The sequence below is a fragment of the Ranitomeya variabilis genome, chromosome 3, assembly GCF_051348905.1.
Source record: "Ranitomeya variabilis isolate aRanVar5 chromosome 3, aRanVar5.hap1, whole genome shotgun sequence".
NCBI classification, from domain to species: Eukaryota; Metazoa; Chordata; class Amphibia; order Anura; family Dendrobatidae; genus Ranitomeya; species Ranitomeya variabilis.
Window position 1 is genome coordinate 749471683 of NC_135234.1, and position 20944 is coordinate 749492626.

At 44.4% G+C, this 20944-nt stretch overlaps 1 long non-coding RNA gene across 1 annotated transcript in view; it reads right to left on the minus strand.

Annotated features, from left to right (window-relative positions):
- Positions 1-7528, minus strand: part of LOC143818593 (uncharacterized) — a 48673-nt gene extending 41145 nt beyond the window's left edge. The window contains exon 1 of the long non-coding RNA XR_013224627.1: positions 7431-7528. This is a non-coding gene — a long non-coding RNA (uncharacterized LOC143818593). The remainder of the gene's footprint in view (positions 1-7430) is intronic.
- Between the last annotated feature and the right edge of the window lie 13416 nt (positions 7529-20944).

The window sequence follows — 20944 nt, forward strand, 5'->3', positions numbered from 1 at the left end:
GCTAGATAGAATGGTTTATACAGTCTGTGGAAGTAATATTAAGAGCTATCAACCTGCTGCATCGAAGAGCAGATAATTCATGAACTCAAACTGGGGGACCTTGCATAAGACCACTGTTGTGAAATTGGATTCTGGGCTCCCCCGGTGGCCACTTGTGGAATTGAACTTGTGTGCATCATCCCCTCTGTTCACCTGCTCCTATCAGGATGTGGGAGTCGCTATATAACCTTGCTCCTCTGTCAGTTTCTTGCCGGTCAACAATGTAATCAGAAGCCTTCTGTGCTTGTTCCTGCTACTAGACAACTCCCAGATAAGTTGGACTTTTGTCCTTGTGTGTTTTTGCATTTTGTTCCTGTTCACAGCTGCTGTTTCGTTACTGTGTCTGGAAAGCTCTTGTGATCGGAAATTGCCACTCTGGTGTTATGAGTTAATGCTAGAGTCTTAAAGGAATTTCTGGATGGTGTTTTGATAGGGTTTTCTGCTGACCATGAAAGTGTCCTTTCTGTCTTCCTGCTATCTAGAAAGCGGACCTCGATTTTGCTAAACCTATTTTCATACTACGTTTGTCATTTCATCTAAAATCACCGCCAATATATGTGGGGGCCTCTGTCTGCCTTTTGGGAAAATTTATCTAGAGGTGAGCCAGGACTGTCTTTTCCTCTGCTAGGATTAGGTAGTTCTCCGGCTGGCGCTGGGCATCTAGGGTTAAAAAAACGTAGGCATGCTACCCGGCCACTTCTAGTTGTGCGGCAGGTTTAGTTCATGGTCAGTATAGTTTCCATCTTCCAAGAGCTAGTTCTCATATATGCTGGGCTATGTTCTCTCGCCATTGAGAATCATGACAGTTTGACCGGCCACAAAAAAGGGTTAAATTACTGGCTGAGAAAGGAGAGAAAAGAGAAGTCTGCTACAATTTTTTTTTTTTTTTTCCTCTAGTTCTGAGTGTGCTCTTAATTGAATCACTTGCTAGTCTGCCTATACTGCAGCCTTCCTCTCTTCCTCTCCTTCTAATCCTTGAATGGCTCTGTGTTCACCTGTTTCAAATGGATCTTCAGAGTGTAGCTACAGGTTTGAATAATCTCGCCACAAAGGTACAAAATTTGCAAGATTTTGTTGTTCATGCACCTATGTCTGAGCCTAGAATTCCTTTGCCTGAATTCTTCTCGGGGAATAGATCTCACTTTCAAAATTTTAAAAATAATTGCAAATTGTTTTTGTCCCTGAAGTCTCGCTCTGCCGGAGACCCTGCACAGCAGGTCAGGATTGTAATTTCCTTGCTCCGGGGCGACCCTCAAGACTGGGCTTTTGCATTGGCACCAGGGGATTCTGCGTTGCTCAATGTGGATGCGTTTTTTCTGGCCTTGGGGTTGCTTTATGAGGAACCTCATTTAGAGCTTCAGGCGGAAAAGGCCTTGATGTCCTTGTCTCAGGGGCAAGATGAAGCTGAAATATACTGCCAAAAATTCCGCAAATGGTCTGTGCTTACTCAGTGGAATGAGTGCGCCCTGGCGGCGATTTTCAGAGAAGGTCTCTCTGATGCCATTAAGGATGTTATGGTGGGGTTCCCTGTGCCTGCGAGTCTGAATGAGTCCATGACGATGGCTATTCAGATCGATAGGCGTCTGCGGGAGCGCAAACCTGTGCACCATTTGGCGGTGTCTACTGAGAAAACGCCAGAAAATATGCAATGTGATAGAATTCTGTCCAGAAGCGAGCGGCAGAATTTTAGACGAAAAAATGGGTTGTGCTTCTATTGTGGTGATTCAACTCATGTTATATCAGCATGCTTTAAGCGTACTAGGAAGCCTGACAAGTCTGTTTCAATTAGCACTTTACAGTCTAAGTTTATTCTATCTGTGACCCTGATTTGTTCTTTGTCATCTATTACCGCGGACGCCTATGTCGACTCTGGCGCTGCTTTGAGTCTTATGGATTGGTCCTTTGCCAAACGCTGTGGGTATGATTTGGAGCCACTGGAGGCTCCGATACCTCTGAAAGGGATTGACTCCACCCCATTGGCTAGTAATAAACCACAATACTGGACACAAGTGACTATGCGTGTTAATCCGGATCAACAGGAGGTTATTCGCTTTCTGGTGCTGTATAATCTATATGATGTTTTGGTGCTGGGATTGCCATGGCTGCAATCTCATAACCCAGTCCTCGACTGGAGAGCTATGTCTGTGTTAAGCTGGGGATGTAAAGGAACTCATGGGGACGTACCTTTGGTTTCCATTTCATCATCTATTCCCTCTGAGATTCCTGAATTCTTGTCTGACTTTCGTGACGTTTTTGAAGAACCCAAGGTTGGTTCACTACCTCCGCACCGGGAGTGCGATTGTGCCATAGACTTGATTCCGGGTAGTAAATACCCTAAGGGTCGTTTATTTAATCTGTCTGTGCCTGAACACGCTGCTATGCGAGAATATATAAAGGAGTCCTTGGAAAAGGGACATATTCGTCCTTCGTCATCTCCCTTAGGAGCCGGTTTTTTCTTTGTGTCTAAGAAAGACGGCTCTTTGAGGCCGTGTATTGATTATCGACTTTTGAATAAAATCACGGTTAAATATCAATATCCGTTACCACTGCTTACTGATTTGTTTGCTCGTATAAAGGGGGCCAAGTGGTTCTCTAAGATTGATCTCCGTGGGGCGTATAATTTGGTGCGAATCAAGCAGGGGGATGAGTGGAAAACCGCATTTAATACGCCCGAGGGCCATTTTGAGTATTTGGTGATGCCTTTTGGTCTTTCAAATGCCCCTTCAGTCTTCCAGTCCTTTATGCATGACATTTTCCGCGATTATTTGGATAAATTTATGATTGTGTATCTGGATGATATTCTGATTTTTTCGGATGACTGGGACTCTCATGTCCAGCAGGTCAGGAGGGTTTTTCAGGTTTTGCGGTCTAATTCCTTGTGTGTGAAGGGTTCTAAGTGTGTTTTTGGGGTTCAAAAGATTTCTTTCTTGGGATACATTTTTTCCCCCTCTTCCATCGAGATGGATCCTGTCAAGGTTCAGGCTATTGGTGATTGGACGCAACCCTCTTCTCTTAAGAGTCTTCAGAAATTTTTGGGCTTTGCTAACTTTTATCGTCGATTTATTGCTGGTTTTTCTGATGTTGTAAAACCATTGACTGATTTGACTAAGAAGGGTGCTGATGTTGCTGATTGGTCCCCTGATGCTGTGGAGGCCTTTCGGGAGCTCAAGCGCCGCTTTTCTTCCGCCCCAGTGTTGCGTCAGCCTGATGTTGCTCTTCCTTTTCAGGTTGAGGTCGACGCTTCTGAAATCGGAGCTGGGGCGGTGTTGTCGCAGAGAAGTTCCGACTGCTCCGTGATGAGACCTTGTGCTTTTTTTTCCCGTAAATTTTCGCCCGCCGAGCGGAATTATGATATTGGGAATCGGGAGCTTTTGGCCATGAAGTGGGCTTTTGAGGAGTGGCGTCACTGGCTTGAGGGGGCCAGACATCAGGTGGTGGTATTGACTGACCACAAAAATTTAATTTACCTTGAGTCTGCCAGGCGCCTGAATCCTAGACAGGCGCGCTGGTCGTTGTTTTTCTCTCGGTTTAATTTTGTGGTGTCGTACCTACCGGGTTCTAAGAATGTTAAGGCGGATGCCCTTTCTAGGAGTTTTGAGCCTGACTCCCCTGGTAATTCTGAGCCCACAGGTATCCTTAAAGATGGAGTGATATTGTCTGCCGTTTCTCCAGACCTGCGGCGGGCCTTGCAGGAGTTTCAGGCGGATAGACCTGATCGTTGCCCACCTGGTAGACTGTTTGTTCCTGATGATTGGACCAGTAGAGTCATCTCTGAGGTTCATTCTTCTGCGTTGGCAGGTCATCCTGGAATCTTTGGTACCAGGGATTTGGTGGCAAGGTCCTTCTGGTGGCCTTCCCTGTCACGAGATGTGCGAGGCTTTGTGCAGTCTTGTGACGTTTGTGCTCGGGCCAAGCCTTGTTGTTCTCGGGCTAGTGGATTGTTGTTGCCCTTGCCTATCCCGAAGAGGCCTTGGACGCACATCTCGATGGATTTTGTTTCGGATCTGCCTGTTTCTCAGAAGATGTCTGTCATCTGGGTGGTGTGTGACCGTTTCTCTAAGATGGTCCATCTGGTTCCCTTGCCTAAGTTGCCTTCTTCTTCCGAGTTGGTTCCTCTGTTTTTTCAAAATGTTGTTCGTTTGCATGGTATTCCTGAGAATATCGTTTCTGACAGAGGGACCCAATTCGTGTCTAGATTTTGGCGGGCATTCTGTGCTAGGATGGGCATAGATTTGTCTTTTTCGTCTGCTTTCCATCCTCAGACTAATGGCCAGACCGAGCGGACTAATCAGACCTTGGAGACATATTTGAGGTGTTTTGTGTCTGCGGATCAGGATGATTGGGTTGCTTTTTTGCCTTTGGCGGAGTTCGCCCTCAATAATCGGGCCAGCTCTGCCACCTTGGTGTCCCCGTTTTTCTGTAATTCGGGGTTTCATCCTCGATTTTCCTCCGGTCAAGTGGAATCTTCGGATTGTCCTGGAGTGGATGCTGTGGTGGAGAGGTTGCATCAGATTTGGGGGCAGGTGGTGGACAATTTGAAGTTGTCCCAGGAGAAGACTCAGCTTTTTGCCAACCGCCGTCGTCGTGTTGGTCCTCGGCTTTGTGTTGGGGACTTGGTGTGGTTGTCTTCTCGTTTTGTCCCTATGAGGGTTTCTTCTCCTAAGTTTAAGCCTCGGTTCATCGGCCCGTACAAGATATTGGAGATTCTTAACCCTGTGTCCTTCCGTTTGGACCTCCCTGCATCCTTTTCGATTCATAATGTTTTTCATCGGTCATTGTTGCGCAGGTATGAGGTACCGGTTGTGCCTTCCGTTGAGCCTCCTGCTCCGGTGTTGGTTGAGGGTGAGTTGGAGTACGTTGTGGAAAAGATCTTAGACTCTCGTGTTTCCAGACGGAGACTCCAGTATCTGGTCAAATGGAAGGGATACGGTCAGGAGGATAATTCTTGGGTCACTGCCTCTGATGTTCATGCCTCCGATCTTGTCCGTGCCTTTCATAGGGCTCATCCTGATCGCCCTGGTGGTTCTGGTGAGGGTTCGGTGCCCCCTCCTTGAGGGGGGGGTACTGTTGTGAAATTGGATTCTGGGCTCCCCCGGTGGCCACTTGTGGAATTGAACTTGTGTGCATCATCCCCTCTGTTCACCTGCTCCTATCAGGATGTGGGAGTCGCTATATAACCTTGCTCCTCTGTCAGTTTCTTGCCGGTCAACAATGTAATCAGAAGCCTTCTGTGCTTGTTCCTGCTACTAGACAACTCCCAGCTAAGTTGGACTTTTGTCCTTGTGTGTTTTTGCATTTTGTTCCTGTTCACAGCTGCTGTTTCGTTACTGTGTCTGGAAAGCTCTTGTGATCGGAAATTGCCACTCTGGTGTTATGAGTTAATGCTAGAGTCTTAAAGGAATTTCTGGATGGTGTTTTGATAGGGTTTTCTGCTGACCATGAAAGTGTCCTTTCTGTCTTCCTGCTATCTAGAAAGCGGACCTCGATTTTGCTAAACCTATTTTCATACTACGTTTGTCATTTCATCTAAAATCACCGCCAATATATGTGGGGGCCTCTGTCTGCCTTTTGGGAAAATTTCTCTAGAGGTGAGCCAGGACTGTCTTTTCCTCTGCTAGGATTAGGTAGTTCTCCGGCTGGTGCTGGGCATCTAGGGTTAAAAAACGTAGGCATGCTACCCAGCCACTTCTAGTTGTGCGGCAGGTTTAGTTCATGGTCAGTATAGTTTCCATCTTCCAAGAGCTAGTTCTCATATATGCTGGGCTATGTTCTCTCGCCATTGAGAATCATGACAGACCACATCTCTGTATTGTGGTTAAACGGAAAAGTCGAGGGTACTCCTGTAACATGTTAGATGGAGTTGCTTGCACACAATCTGTCCATGGAAGCCATATTAAGAGCTGCCAGCCTGCCACTGACAGTGCTTTGTTAAATGTCTGGTAAATAAAACTCCTTGAATTAAGCTGGAGTGCTCCATGATTGCTCCATAAGCACCCATGATTGTAAAGCATTAGCGGAATCTCTACGATAGCTGTCTACTTTCAGTAAATATGGGATTTAGAGTTTTAAAACTGATGTCTTAAAAATGTGACTTATGTACAGCATTAAAATCCTAGTGGGGGCTCTCTTCTTATTACAACTTTTTCAACATGTTTCCAGTAACGACTGTCAACAAGAGGAATTTGTCAATCAGAACTATCCTACAAGATGGCCGTTTTTTTTGGCTTTTGATGAATGGAGCGATTTGAGAAATGACCTAAGAGACGATCCTTTACTAGTCTGCAGCTGAAGCCTGTGCGACCTTGGTCATTTGACTATAATGCCATTGCCCCCTCCAACCTGCGGAATTTGAATTTCAAATTTCAGACATCCAAGGTGCATTTCTTGTCTTTTTCATTAATTTATTTCCTAAAAGGAGAATAAGTAGAATCTGGAAAAAAAATGGAAACTCTTCGCATCGAAGCACATTAAGACTTTTATCACAGAATGTAACACCAGACACTTATATGTTGATGGAAAATAAATACGGTACTTTTTCCTCTTTGCCACCAATGCCCATTGATACACTCAATACGCCTTCAGTCCAAACCATCTTGCTGTGCAGATGACAAGATAATTGCCTTTATTTTTATCCAACTGTCAAACCAACACTTAGCACAGAGTTGAGTCATCAAAGTATCGAGCAATGCATTCACGATAGAAGGCACTTCAATCTCCCCTTTTGTGACGCTTAATTCATGGACGCTTTAATGGTATCTCTAGAACTAGTTCCATCCTGTTATTCTCTCTATCTATGGATATATATGAATGTAAGCATAAAATGTGTTTCTTTACAGGGAATAGAATGTATCTTCGGCGCAATCAATGGCCTATTTTATTCCTGTACCCATGGTAACTAGAAGGCCACCATTGATTAATAAGATGAAAACTCATAGAAGTAAAACAAAATAGCCGTGAAACATAAATAATTTTGTGCACTTGAGTACAATATGAGCCATTTATGGTTTTCGAGATTACAAGAAATGGTCTAAAGTGGTCTGAAGAAGCAGCAACCATTTCTTTATAAGGACACTGCTCCAAACACCTCCAGATTGATTTATTTGAAAAGCGCACACAACCTTGTCATCACACCCCAAAATGAGTTCTGGCTCCAACATATGGAGACTACAGATGAGCTAATCGATCGGTAGAGAATTGAGTTTGAGTCAAATTTCATCAAAATTTGTGGTTTCATGAGAATTCAAACATTTTGAGATTCAATTTACTGCTCACAAAAAAAACTTGACTGGCACCAATTCCCACATTGTTAAAACATCAGTGAGTGGGTTATCACCATTCTGGTTTGCTGCTTAGCCTCTCTATAATGCCCTGTAATTAGTGGATTATCATACCTTGTACAATGGTGGTCAGTACCTGGAACATCACAAATCAGCGGGATCCAGTGGAGCACAACTTGTACAGCAGAGTAATTTTCCATCTCCAGAGTCACCGATTAAGCCTTTAACTCCTGTAGAGTGTAAGCTCTTATGATCAGCAGGGTCCTCTCTCTCCTGTAGAGTGTAAGCTCTTATGGTCAGCGGGGTCCTCTCTCTCCTGTAGAGTGTAAGCTCTTATGGTCAGTGGGGTCCTCTCTCTCCTGTAGAGTGTAAGCTCTTATGGTCAGTGGGGTCTTCTCTCTCCTGTAGAGTGTAAGCTCTTATGGTCAGCGGGGTCCTCTCTCTCCTGTAGAGTGTAAGCTCTTATGGTCAGTGGGGTCCTCTCTGTCTCCTGTAGAGTGTAAGCTCTTATGATCAGCAGGGTCCTCTCTCTCCTGTAGAGTGTAAGCTCTTATGGTCAGTGGGGTCCTCTCTCTCCTGTAGAGTGTAAGGTCTTATGGTCAGTGGGGTCCTCTCTCTCTCCTGTAGAGTGTAAGCTCTTATGGTAAGCGGGGTTCTCTTTCTCCTGTAGAGTGTAAGCTCTTATGGTCAGTGGGGTCCTCTCTCTCTCTCCTGTAGAGTGTAAGCTCTTATGGTCAGTGGGGTCTTCTCTCTCCTGTAGAGTGTAAGCTCTTATGGTCAGCGGGGATCTCTCTCTCTATCTCCTGTAGAGCATAAGTTCTTACAGACAGCGGGGTCTTCTCTTTCTCTCCTGTTGAGTGTAAGTTTTTATGGACAGTGGGGTCTTCTCTCTCTTGTAGATTATAAGCTTTTATGATCAGTGGGGTCCTCTTTCTATCTCTTCTGTGGAGTATAAGCTCTTGTGAACAGCAAGGTCCTCTCTCTATCTCTTCTGTAGAGTATAAGCTCTTATGATCACTGGGGCCCTCTGTTTCTCTGTCCTCTCCCTACATGTGTTTTCCAAGCAAGCTTTCTAGTAATAAGATTCACTTAAATTTATTCGCTGCAAAATTTTGGGAGAAAATTTGGGGTGAACGAATTTGAATTTCAAAACTTCCTCTCATCTTTAATAGAGACATTAGATTCAGATGTTAAAATCAAAACCACTATCAGACTTTGACCTTGAATACAGGCCCCAAATTGGAACCCATATTGTATTCAATTTTCAACATTACAATTAAAATGTAGACCCTGATTAGTAGATCCCTAAGTTATGAGTGTATCATTCCACAAGAAGAAATGCCAGATGCGTCTGGTAGTAGGTCTGCACCACTTTGGTCTGGCAGCCATGGACTGCTAATCTGCATGTAGGACTGGGGTCCCATGCAGCTCTAATTTCTATACTGCATTGCATGTAAATAAGATCAGTGGGGATCTGACCATTGGAACCCTTGAGAAAAAATAAATATTGATGCACTTGTTGGGAAGATGATTGCAAGTGTGAGCTCTCAGCCTTAGATATCCAATGTTTACGAGACGAAACTAACATTTTTATGATATCCATACTCAAATTAACTGGCATGTGTTCCTGCTGCTGTGCTACTCACTGTGTTCACTGCTCTGCTTATCCTCATGTCTGGCCGCCACACTGAGTCCATGACGCACTTCCAACTCTGATGCCTATCCCGGATGTCTCCTTATGGCTATACGGGGGCCAGATCATACAGGAATTTAACCCTGCTGTGTCCTGCAGGGTTCGGACTCCCCAGCCAATTACCAACCAGCAGATGCTATATCAGGCAGCATCACACTCAACACCTTGCCTGTGCTTAGGTTCCAGATTCCAGTCAAGGAGGTTTGTTGTTTATCCCTCTTATCCCTCCCATTCCTGACCCGGCTTGTCTTCTCATCGTGTCTGATCTCTCTGTTCTTGACCTCGTCTACGTATCCTGAACTTTTACTGCCTGTTCCGACCCTGGACCATCTGACTACACTTCTGTCTCCCCCTCCTGTGCGTAACTCATATATCTGCTCGGACCCGTGGGTCAGCTACTGCAGATCAGGACACTGCCCTTGAGTGACACTTGGTGGCTATCCTGCGGCCCAAGCCTATCCGCCACCTCAGAGGTGCTAGTGAAGATCAGGTAGTCACTTAGTCACGCCTATCCATAGTAAGCCAAGATTATTGAATGTAAAGGGCAGGGTGTAATTCTTCATTTCCCCTGCAGAGGTGCTGTAGAAAAATTGAACACTTGCTACATGTTCTACAGATTGTTGCTGATCATTGGTGTTCCCAATAGCAATGCAAAATGTGGTCACAAATTGGGAATCTTATAAACAAGGCATGCTCAAACATGCTTCCCAATTGTACATATCCCTGTGGGCATTCCACATCAGCTACATGCATGATCATTTTTGGTGAAAAGAAAGTCATGTTTCTAACCTCGCTGCACACAAGACTATAGGCTGGGATCCATACTTTTCCAGGAATCATTTACAACTACTGTCAGGAATGATGGATTGATCAGTTTACTACTGGAGACTGGGAAGGACATTTATTTCTGTAATTATATCCCGGTATGGAGGACTGAAAAGTACAATGAGTTATCGTTCAGACATTATTTTTTTTCTCACCCGGACAGTTGAAGATTGCGTTTCGCATGCCTTATTACATTTATCGGTGCTTAGCATGCTAATAATTTAATAGGCTGTTGAAATCCGGGTGATTAATCAAAGCATTTCTCTCTGTGTGAACGTCCCATAGTCATCATGGGTGCTGAATTATTGAAATGAGATGTTAGATTATTAGTCATTTTCTCCTTCACTGTCATCCAAACATGCTTCTATTATACATAGTAATAACTGGGAAAAACTGAGGTCTCATAAATGGCCAAAAATAGCATTGTATTACTGGGACATAACAGGCAACATTGTAGAGATAAAAAAAAAATTGCAATTGGCAGTATGGTTTTACCTCTACACTCTACAGGACAGAGGACCCCGCTGACCATAAGAGCTTACACTCTACAGTAGAGAGAGGACCTCGCTGACCATAAGATCTTACACTCTACAGGAGATAGGACCTCGCTGACCATAAGAGCTTACACTCTACAGGAGAGAGAGAGAGGACCCCACTGACCATAAGAGCTTACACTCTACAGGAGAGAGAGAGGACCCCACTGACCATAAGAGCTTACACTCTACAGGAGAGAGAGAGGACCCCACTGACCTTAAGAGCTTACACTCTACAGGATAGAGAGAGGACCTCGCTGACCATAAGAACTTACACTCTACAGGAGAGAGAGAGGACCCCACTGACCATAAGAGCTCTACACTTGAAAGGAGAGAGAGAAAGAGGACCCCACTGACCATAAGAGCTTACACTCTGCAGGAGAGAGGACCCCGCTGACCATAAGAGCTTACACTCTACAGGAGAGAGAGAGAGGACCCCACTGACCATAAGAGCTTACACTCTACAGGAGAGAGAGAGAGGACCCCACTGACCATAAGAGCTTACACTCTACAGGAGAGAGAGGACCCCGCTGACCATAAGAACTTACACTCTACAGGAGAGAGAGGTGGATCGCCCCCAGGCGCAGGGCAGTGGGGTACTCGGTACTGGGTCCCTCTGTCTCGGTTCTGGGGATGTCATGGTGGCCCGACCCGGTCCGTGGCCCTGCTAAGGGGCACCCAATTAAAGGTGTAGTTTGTCAAGTGTTCGTGACGCCACCTGTGGTATTCGGTCAGGGTGACCGACGCTGCTAGGGGTCCGCTGGGGTGATATTATGGCAGCTAGATGGTATACCTTCCCACACGTGAAGTATGTCCCCAGGGCTTCCCTTGATGAGTAGGTGATAATGGTGGATGTTGTAAGGTGCAATGAATAATGAGGACACAAAGGTTGCAGTCTCTTTACCTTTTACTGAAGACTTCAGCGTCCACAGTCCAGAGGACCGTTCACAGGGCTGGCAGAGTCCGGCCAGTCCGAAGGCACATCCAGAGTTCCCTTTGCAGGTGGAAATCAGTAGCCTTCCTACTAGCGAAGGTGTGTTGTAGTAACTCCCTGCTGAGCACCACGGGATAGTCCTCACAACTGTCGTGTATATTTCTGATGTTCTTTCTCTCCGTCCCCCAGATGGTATGGATAGGACGACCCGTATGACGGGGTAGGCTTGGAGCTATTTTATAGGGACCCTAGAGACGCCCCTCTCCCACAATTTGCCTCCGTTGTCTTCATTAGGTTAAAGGTTGGGCAGCCAACTTGGAATTAACTGTCCTGCTGTTGTTTGAAGTAATGCGTAGAGCCTATTACTCCCTCGGTGTTCCGGCCACCGGCTACGCGCCTCAGAAGGATGTTGCCGATCTTAAGGCAGGACTCCTCCTGGTATTATCTCCTTGTGCTGTGATCTCGTTTCTCACTTCTCCACAATATACTTCGCTTCTTGTCCTTCCTTAGGATGCTGCCGCAATGAGGTGCAGGCGCAGCTCCGTAACGTTCTATCTCTTGCTATGTCTCTGTCAGGATCCCACCCCTGACAGGGACCTCTGTCTACAGCTCAGATGTTCCTCCTTCTCCCCCTGTCTGCCTGACAGGTCTTCTCTGGGTCGAACCCAGTCAGCTTCTCTTCTAACTTCCTATCCAACCCCCTGTTTTACCCGAGTGTGAGGAGTGGCCTACTAGATAGAACCTTTTGCTCCCCCTGGTGGCCGGAGTGTGAAGTGTAGTGTGTGACTGTGATACCTGGTCAGGTGAACTCCTTTAGTGCCATCAGACGTACCATCACTCCCCCTAGTGGAAGAGCGACAATACTGCAACGATTAGGACTCTGGGGCGCTGCAGAGGACCCTGCTGATCATAAGAGCTTATGGAGCGCCCCCACACCGCCGCAGGGCCGAGGGGTACCCGGAGCCGGGCCTCTAGGTCTCAGTCCTGGGGTTGTCACGGTGGCTAGACCCGGTCCGTGGCCCTGTCTGTCAGTGGGGGACGTCCGGTGCAATAAGTGGTGTTGTAACGGTGCAGTTGTGAGGTGCAGGTCGCGGTAAATAACAAGGACACCAGGTTGCAGTCTCTTTACCTCTTTACTGAAGGTTTTTGGAGACCTCAGTCCAGAGCGCTGTTAACTGGGTTGTCAGAGACCGGCCGGTCCAAAGGCACATCAGGAGTTCTCTTTACAGGTGGGAATCAGTGTCTACCTGCTAGCGCTGGGTGTTGTAGTTCTTCCCTGCTGAGCTCCCGGGATAGTCCTCACAACTGTTTCTGTCTGTCTCAGATGTTCGTTTTCTCCGTCCTCCAGATGATATGGTAGGACGCACCCGTATGACGGGGTAGGCCTGGAGTTCTTCCGGGACCCTAGAGTCGCCCCTCTCCCACAGCTGCCTCCGTTGTCTGCTTAGGTGTTAAGTGAGACAGCCAATCTATAATTGGCTGTCCGGCCGTGGTTTGCAGTGTACTTAAAGTCTCTTACTTGCTCGGCGTTCCGGCCACCGACTGTTTGCGCCTCAGAAGGATGTTGCCTCGGTCTAACAGCACGACTCCTTCTGGTATTAATTCCTCTTTGCTGTATTCCCGTTGTTCACTGGTTTGTTCTGCTCTGAGGAGTCTGCCAGGATCCCATCCCTGACAGGTCCTCTCACTAGCTCTTCCCAGCTACTTCTTCCTGTCTTCCTGTCCAACCCCCAGTTTTACCAGAGTTGTGAGGAGTGGCCTACTAAATAGGACCACCCCCCCTGGTGGCCGGAGTGTGAAGTGTGGTGTGAGTGTACCTGGTCAGAGAAACTCCTTAGTGCAATCAGACGTACCATAGCTCCCCATAGTGGCAGAGCCACAGTACTGCAACAACCAGGACTCTGGGGTGCTGCACTTACACTCTACAGGAGAGAGAGGACTCCGCTAAACATAGGAGCTTATACTACAGGAGAGAGAGGATCCCGCTAATCAAAAGAGCTTGCAGTCTACAGAAGAGAGATGACCCCGCTGACCATAAGAGCTTACACTCTACGGGAGTGAGAGGACACCACTGACCATAAGAGCTTACACTCTACAGAAAAGAGAGAGAGAGGACCTGCTGTCCATAATAGCTTGCACTCTACAGGAGAGAGAGAGGACCACACTGACCATAAGAGCCTTCACTGTACAGGAGAGAGAGAACCCTACTGATCATAGGAGCCTTCACTCTACAGGAGAGAGAAAGAACCCCGCTGACCATAAGAGCCTTCATTTTACAAGAGAGAGGACCCTACTGATCATAGGAGCTTACACTCTACAGGAGAGAGAGAGGACCCTGCTGACCATAAGAGCTTACACTCTACAGGAGAGAGAGAGGACCCTGCTGACCATAATATAAAGGGAGAGAGCCTGATTCCAGCAATGTGTCCCTTACTGGGCTGCTTGTTGTAGTTTTGATAGAATCACTTTTTTCTCTCTGGGAGATGTAGCAGTGGTTAGAATGCTGAGCTCTGTACAACCCTGCACACATTCCTGATTGGCAGCTTCCTGTGTACACTGTTAGCAAGCTGCCAATCAGTGGTGTGGGAGGAGTTACACAGATTAGCTGAACTACTGTGCACATGAGACCTAGTCCTGGTGTGATAATCTCCTGCTGATAAATCACTGATTGTATTGAAACTACAACATGCAGCCTAATAAGTGATAAATCCCTGAAATCAGACACCCTTACCCTATATTATGTTACCTTCAGATTAAATAGCAATAACCTACTGACAAATTCCTTTTAAGTAAATTGCTATGGTAAAATGCTCCCTGGGAAATAAAATATGCAAATAAGCTCTTTACAGAGAAAGAGAACATGGTACCTAGTGTCACCAATTGGATGTAGCCATCTAAGTCTATATCGATCCCTTAAAGACTCGTGCCACATGACTTAGGATATAAAGCCAAAGTAGAATGTCTATTTATTTGTTCCTAGCTTCTTGCCCCTCATCAGTGCAGAATAGAAGCACTGAAAAAGGGTCCCCATGACCTCCACTAATTCCCTGCTCTTCCTTTTTAGAAACAATAGCAAAAGTAGCCATTAGAGGTTTGCGAATCGATTCATAAAGAATCAAATTCAATACAAACTGCACAAAAAATTTGGATGAACTAAAAACTGATTCTTTTTATGTCACACAATTTGTTGGAATTTCAGAAAAATAGTGGCCAGCCAGCTCACATTTTGGTGGATTCTAAGCGGCAGGAGAGGGATAATAAAAATCTTACAGGAGTCTGTCCTCTCCACTCTTCCGCCAGAGATTTGCCAATTGCCATGGCTGCCTTCTATCTTCTGTTTCCAGACCTTCAGCTGCCACCATTCTTCCCTAGACTCTATGCCGTCACCTTGGGTACAATGTACCCCATTGACCCACGTAGAGCATGTCAATAACTTCAATGACGTGAATTGCACCCCATGTGACGCAACAGCGCCTAGTAAGCAACAAAGGGGCCGAAAGAACCTATAGAATGATGGTCAGTAGCGAGACAAAAATGAGGACCGGGGAGAGGTAAGTATTAATTTTTTTCCCCATTCGTTTTGCACTGAATTTATTCAATGGGCATCAAATTTCCAGATCGATTTCAAAAGAAGCCGCCAAATTCGACTTTCGACAGACTTGCTCATCACTTGTGGCCATGCATGCTCTTGGGTCCTATCAGAGAAAGCTGAGCTATGTTAATATCCTATAAATGTTAAAGAAATTCCCCTTTAAGGCGTTCAGCGAGCAAAGATTTAAAAGGCAGCCATTTATAGGCAGAATGAATATTAGATTTCGTCTTTAGCGCTGCCGGAGGATCATCATCCCGCTCCCGTCAGTAAAGCTCCACGCACACCTTGGGTGCTTTTAGTCTATTACAAGTGAAGAGACACATGTACAGCGAGGAAGAGCGGAGACGTCCAACACATTATAAGGTCTCAATAGGGACCATACAGTGATATAAGTGGCACTTTCCCATCTTCACTAAATTGAAAAGTGACAAGTATTGAACAAGAAAGCAGCCAGGATAAAATGTAACACAAATGAATACATTCCCTTACCATTCAGCACAACGCGTGGACTTCTGCCAAGAGGTAATAGATCCTGATTCTGGGATACTGTACATAATATCTCTGACAATCCTGTGAGGAAGAGCAATAACATTTACAATCTGAACCTTCTTTGGGACGATGAATGATAAGTCACCGTTGATTTATACTGTCGCTGTAATATGTTAAAGGAGAAGTATCTGAAAATTATGTATTATTAATTTTTATTTACTTATTATTTTAGATATTTATCCAAATACTTTGAATAATATATAATTTTTTAATCTGATTAGCCATATTAAAAAAAAAAAATCATTAAAATATTGCTGTTGTTATGGTGGCCAATAAAGAATGAACATTAGGTTTACATATGCTATTTTATTTAGCTCATTTTTCAGCTTTGCTGTGTAGACTTGTATAGAATCAGCAAAGTTATCTCAATGTCATTAGAGGACAAGGTCACCAGTCATTTTAATATGATTTAAGAAGGCAAGCATAGTAGATACCCCATCATTAGAGGTGATGCTCAGCATAATCATCTCATTATCATTAGTAGGCAGGGCCAGAAGAGTCATCTCATTATCAATAGTAGGCATGGTCTGAAGAGTCATCTTATCATGGTATAGGATAAGAATAGTCACTATTATTACTAGACAAAGTCAGCAGATTTGTATCATTAGAGAACAGGCTCAGCTGAGTCATCTCATTATCATTAGTTGGTAGGGCCAGTAGAATAATTGCATTATCAGTAGGTAGGGTCAGCAGTCATCTCATTATGAATAGTAGGTAGGTAGGTTCAGCAGAGTCATCTCATTATCATTAGTAGATAGGATCAGAAGAGTCATCTCATTATCATTAGTAGGTAGGGTCAGAAGAGTCATCTCATTATTATTAGTAGGTAGGGTCATCAAAGTCATCACTAGTACGTGGGGTCACCAGAGTAATCTCATTATCATTAGTATGTAGGGTCAGCAGAGTCCTCTCGTTATCATTAGTAAGTAGGGTCAGCAGAGTCATCTCATTATTAATAGTAGGTAGGGTCAGCAGAGTCATCTCATTATCATTAGTAGGGTCACCAGAGTAATCTCATTATCAATAGTAGGTAGGGTCAGCAGAGTCATTTCATTATCATTAATAGGTAGGGTCAGCAGAGTCATCTCATTATCATTAGTAGGTAGGGTCAGAAGAGTCATCTCATTATTATTAGTAGGTAGGGTCATCAAAGTCATCTCATTATCATTAGTATGTGGAGTCACCAGAGTCATCTCATTATCATTAGTAGGTAGGGTCAGCAGAGTCATCTCATTATCATTAGTAGGTAGGGTGAGCAAAGTCATCTCATTATCATTAGTAGGTAGGGTCAGCAGAGTCATCTCATTATCATTAGTAGGTAGGGTCAGTAGAGTCATCTCATACTCAATAGGTAGGGTCAGCAGAGTCATCTCATTATCATTAGTAGGTAGGGTCAGAAGAGTCATCTCATTATTATAAGTAGGTAGGGTCATCAAAGTCATCTCATTATCATTAGTACGTGGAGTCACCAGAGTCATCTCATTATCATTAGTAGGTAGGGTCAGCAGAGTCATCTCATTATCATTAGTAGGTAGGGTGAGCAAAGTCATCTCATTATCATTAGTAGGTAGGGTGAGCAGAGTCATCTCATTATCATTAGTAGGTAGGGTGAGCAGATCTAATATCATTAGTAATATAGATGAGCAAATAAATTCGAGCGGCAGTGAATATTATTCAAAGATAGCAAAAATCTCCATTTCCACAAATGCAGATTTGTTTTATAATTTGCTTCCACACGGATTCAGCAAATTGGCTGCTACTGGCTGCCATTTTTCTAAAACATAGAGGGCTATCGAAGTGTAAAAAAAAATACTTATACTCACCTTACTGCTCATCTCTCCGGCTGCTTTGCTTCGCACCATTACCAGATGGATCCTCGGTGCAACTTCTTATCATCGCTGCAAGCGCTAAAATCTCCTTACACTAAACCGAGACTTCTGCCTCTGATGAGACAGGGGATGGTTATGTGTATGCGTGAACAAGGACGTGGCGCACATTGTAACACGTTGACATCATGACATTATGCGCACTTATGCAGAAAACTGCCGGGCCTCTTCAGAACTGGAAGTCCTAGCCTAAAATGAGGAGGTCTGAGGTTTCAGTGCTCATAGCAGTGATAAGAATATGCATCAAGAACCGAATGAATGACGGCAAGGAGTGGAGGGGCTGTAGAGTTGAGCGGTGAGGTGATTATAAGGATTTTTTTTCTACATCTTATATTTATTATGCTATGGGGTCTGGAGAGATCCAAAAGAATAAGAAGGGACATTAAATTCATGGAGAATAGCTTCTCTGTGAATCAAATTTCTCAGGAACATTAGCGCAAACAGACGAGTTCAATTTTGTCTGATCCACTCAGCTCCAATTAATCGGCAGAGTCAGCAGAGTCATCACATTATCATTTGCAGCAAGGCAAGGTTTAGACAAAGTGGGGCCCTGGGCAAAAATTTAAAGTGGGGCCTTGATTCAAAGCTTTTATGCCAGAAAAGTTTAAAAAGCTTAGAAAAGTCGAAAAATGTTTGTCAACATATGACTGCACAAAAAAATTCAGCATTTTGGTGGTTTCATGCCATTTTTGCTCAGCTCAGAGATAGTTGTCAGACCTGGGGCGTGATTGGTTTAATGACCCCGGTAATCAAATTTTTACACCACAAATCTTACGCCAGTTGCTGACTAGAGTGAGATTTGTGGTGAGACTCATGGAGGCGCATTCCACTTTGTAACTCGAATGATTTATTAAGAAGCGTGTACCTTTTAATGAATCATGCACGTCTTCATGAATTGAGGTTCTAGGGTCCATTTACATGAGTCGATTTCAGATGACTGACGTTGTTCGGAGCTTGTCTACCATCCTCTTTAAACAGGCTGACAAAGAATGATGGGGACACAACGATCACTAATAGATCTTTCAGTCCCATGCAACATCATGTTATTTTACACTGGGCCATTTGCTGCTGAGAACTATGATTTTTGTACCGGCATTAACGATCCCATCACTAAATGAATGAGCATTTTCCTTGTCGATTGGGTGATTGCCAACGGGGTGAGTGCCAGTATTTTTTAAAGAGCGATGCTACAAACATAAGCTTCATGCTGCGCACAAACTACATTTTTCACACAGACACAAACATACTGCATCTTACACACATTGCATGTTACAAAAACTGAATGTTAGTGTACATAACATACACACTCCATGCTACACTCACACTACGTTTTACACACATATGTAGTCCATATTGCCAACGCACACAAGCTAGAGCATATATCAGGCTCTCACTACCTCTTCGAATCCTTAATATTCCTGCAGAATGAAGGATCTTTGAGCATATGATCATGATGTTACCAAAGTTCCTTTGACCCTTCTAATCTTTTGGCTATGAGGTTCTTGGGCAATTCCACAATTTCCCCCTTTAAAAGCAACCCTGATTAGCAAACTAGCTCTGAAGAGTCAAGTCATGGTCATTAGGGAGCAGAATCAGCAGTTATGTCTTGGTGTAAAGTCTGTCAGAAGATCTCACACAGGCATGGCTCAAGATAATCCATCTAGCAGATCCCAGAGCAATTCCAGCCATCAATCTTTAACACCTATACATGGATCTTTACTTTGGAGAGCAATAGGCTACATCCATGGAGTGGCTGCTGGCTGGTGAGGGTAGCCTGAAGCAAGGATTGTCAAACTAATCTGGATAATAACAGGAAGGACAAATCAGGGACAGGATCTTGGGACAAAACCATAGTCAGGGTAACAGCTAGGGTCAAATATCAGGTGGTAAGTCACAGCAACGTCAAGCTAGACGGGTCAGAGTCAGGGGGAACACAGAACAAATCAGGATCACAAGCTGGAACAGGCTCAACATCAAAAGAACAGAAAAACCACCAGTAAACAGTAAATCTTCACGCTGTAAACACATGGAGACACCAGATTACACTAGATTACAAGAGATTATCACAAATATTACTTCATTGGCAGGTATGTATGGCTTCAAGAATGGCGTTTCAAGGCCACATGAGAGTAATGAAACATCTATTTTAGCCTTAATGAATCTTATTGAGTCATTGATGATGATGGGCTGTAGGCCATTAATAGTCATCATTTCCTGCAAGACAAACTGTGTTCATAAGTTTGGATATGTCCAGTTTTTTTTGTCGCTTAGAGTATTTTACATGTCTTATGATCTCTATATTCAACCTCGGGCCCTGAAGGCAAAAGAGCACACAACTGCCTTACATGAATAATAGTGAACCCTAAAATCTAAGCCTTTGTTAATCATCAGTAACAATTACTCGTACTGAAGAACGGAGCCAGCCCTGCACTTGCAGCTCTTCTGTCCCTCTTGTTCTTTCTTTGCCTGCTGCAGTCCTTCTTATGCCGTCGTTCCTTAGGTTCGCACATGCTCAGTAAGATCCTGGTGACGTTGCAAGAGCCAGACTATCAATCTGTGCCCCAAGAGATATCAAACAGGGAAGGCAAGTTACTCAGTTAAAAGTGACCTGTCATTGAATGAACGGAGGTCACTGGCAAGTATGGAAGAGGCTGGAAATGCTGTAAGTGCACAGTAATCCCCCGCTGCACTCGCAGCTCATTTGCATAAAAATTATACAAGGTATTTCTAAAAAACAGGAAGTCATGTTTCTAAACAAAGGTAAGAATTTAATCTCCTTTACCGCGACTTTCCTTAGCTGACATCAGTTTGGGATAGAAAAACCTGCAGATAGGTTCCCTTTTAGCTGTTGTGACTTCATTGGTGGGTTTCAGTCAATTGTCATATTGTGACATCACAAATGGTAATCTCCTGTGACATCACAGCTAATTTTTATTTAAGATACTCACTCATTGTTGTTTATTTAGTTTCAAAACCCATTTAGGTCTTGTATAATAGTTTAATAGTCGGGTCAGTACCTTCACCTTCCGTAGGTCCCATACCATCACTCCAACAGTGTCGGAAGGATAAAGTCATAAAGAACCTGAAATATATAGAAATATACAGACACTCATAGGGCTCGGGTTTTTTTAACAGAATATTCCCTTTATTACATTTGTAACTTGAATATTGTTCTTTAAATTTACCGTGAACATTTAATTAATAATGTAACTACCACTTTTAACCCCTGAAAATCATCTCAAAAGTCGGGAGTCGTCTTATACACCGGGTACAGCGTGTGCAGGGAGTGGTTCTGTATGGTTCCCAGGATCTGGAGCAGAGGAGACTCTCCTTCAGGCCCTGGGATCCATATTCATGTAAAAAAAAGAATAAAAATAAAAAATATGGATATACTTACCCTCCGACGGCCCGCGGCTCTCAGCGGTGCAAGCGGTGGCCTCTGTTCTAAGGATGCATTGAGCGAAGGACCTTTGATGACGTCACGGTCACGCGACCGCGATATCATCGAAGGTCCTTCGCTCAATGCATCCTTAGGAACGGAGGCCGCCGCTTGCACCGCTGAGAGCCGGGGGCCGTCGGAGGGTAAGTATATCCCATATTTTTTATTTTTATTCTT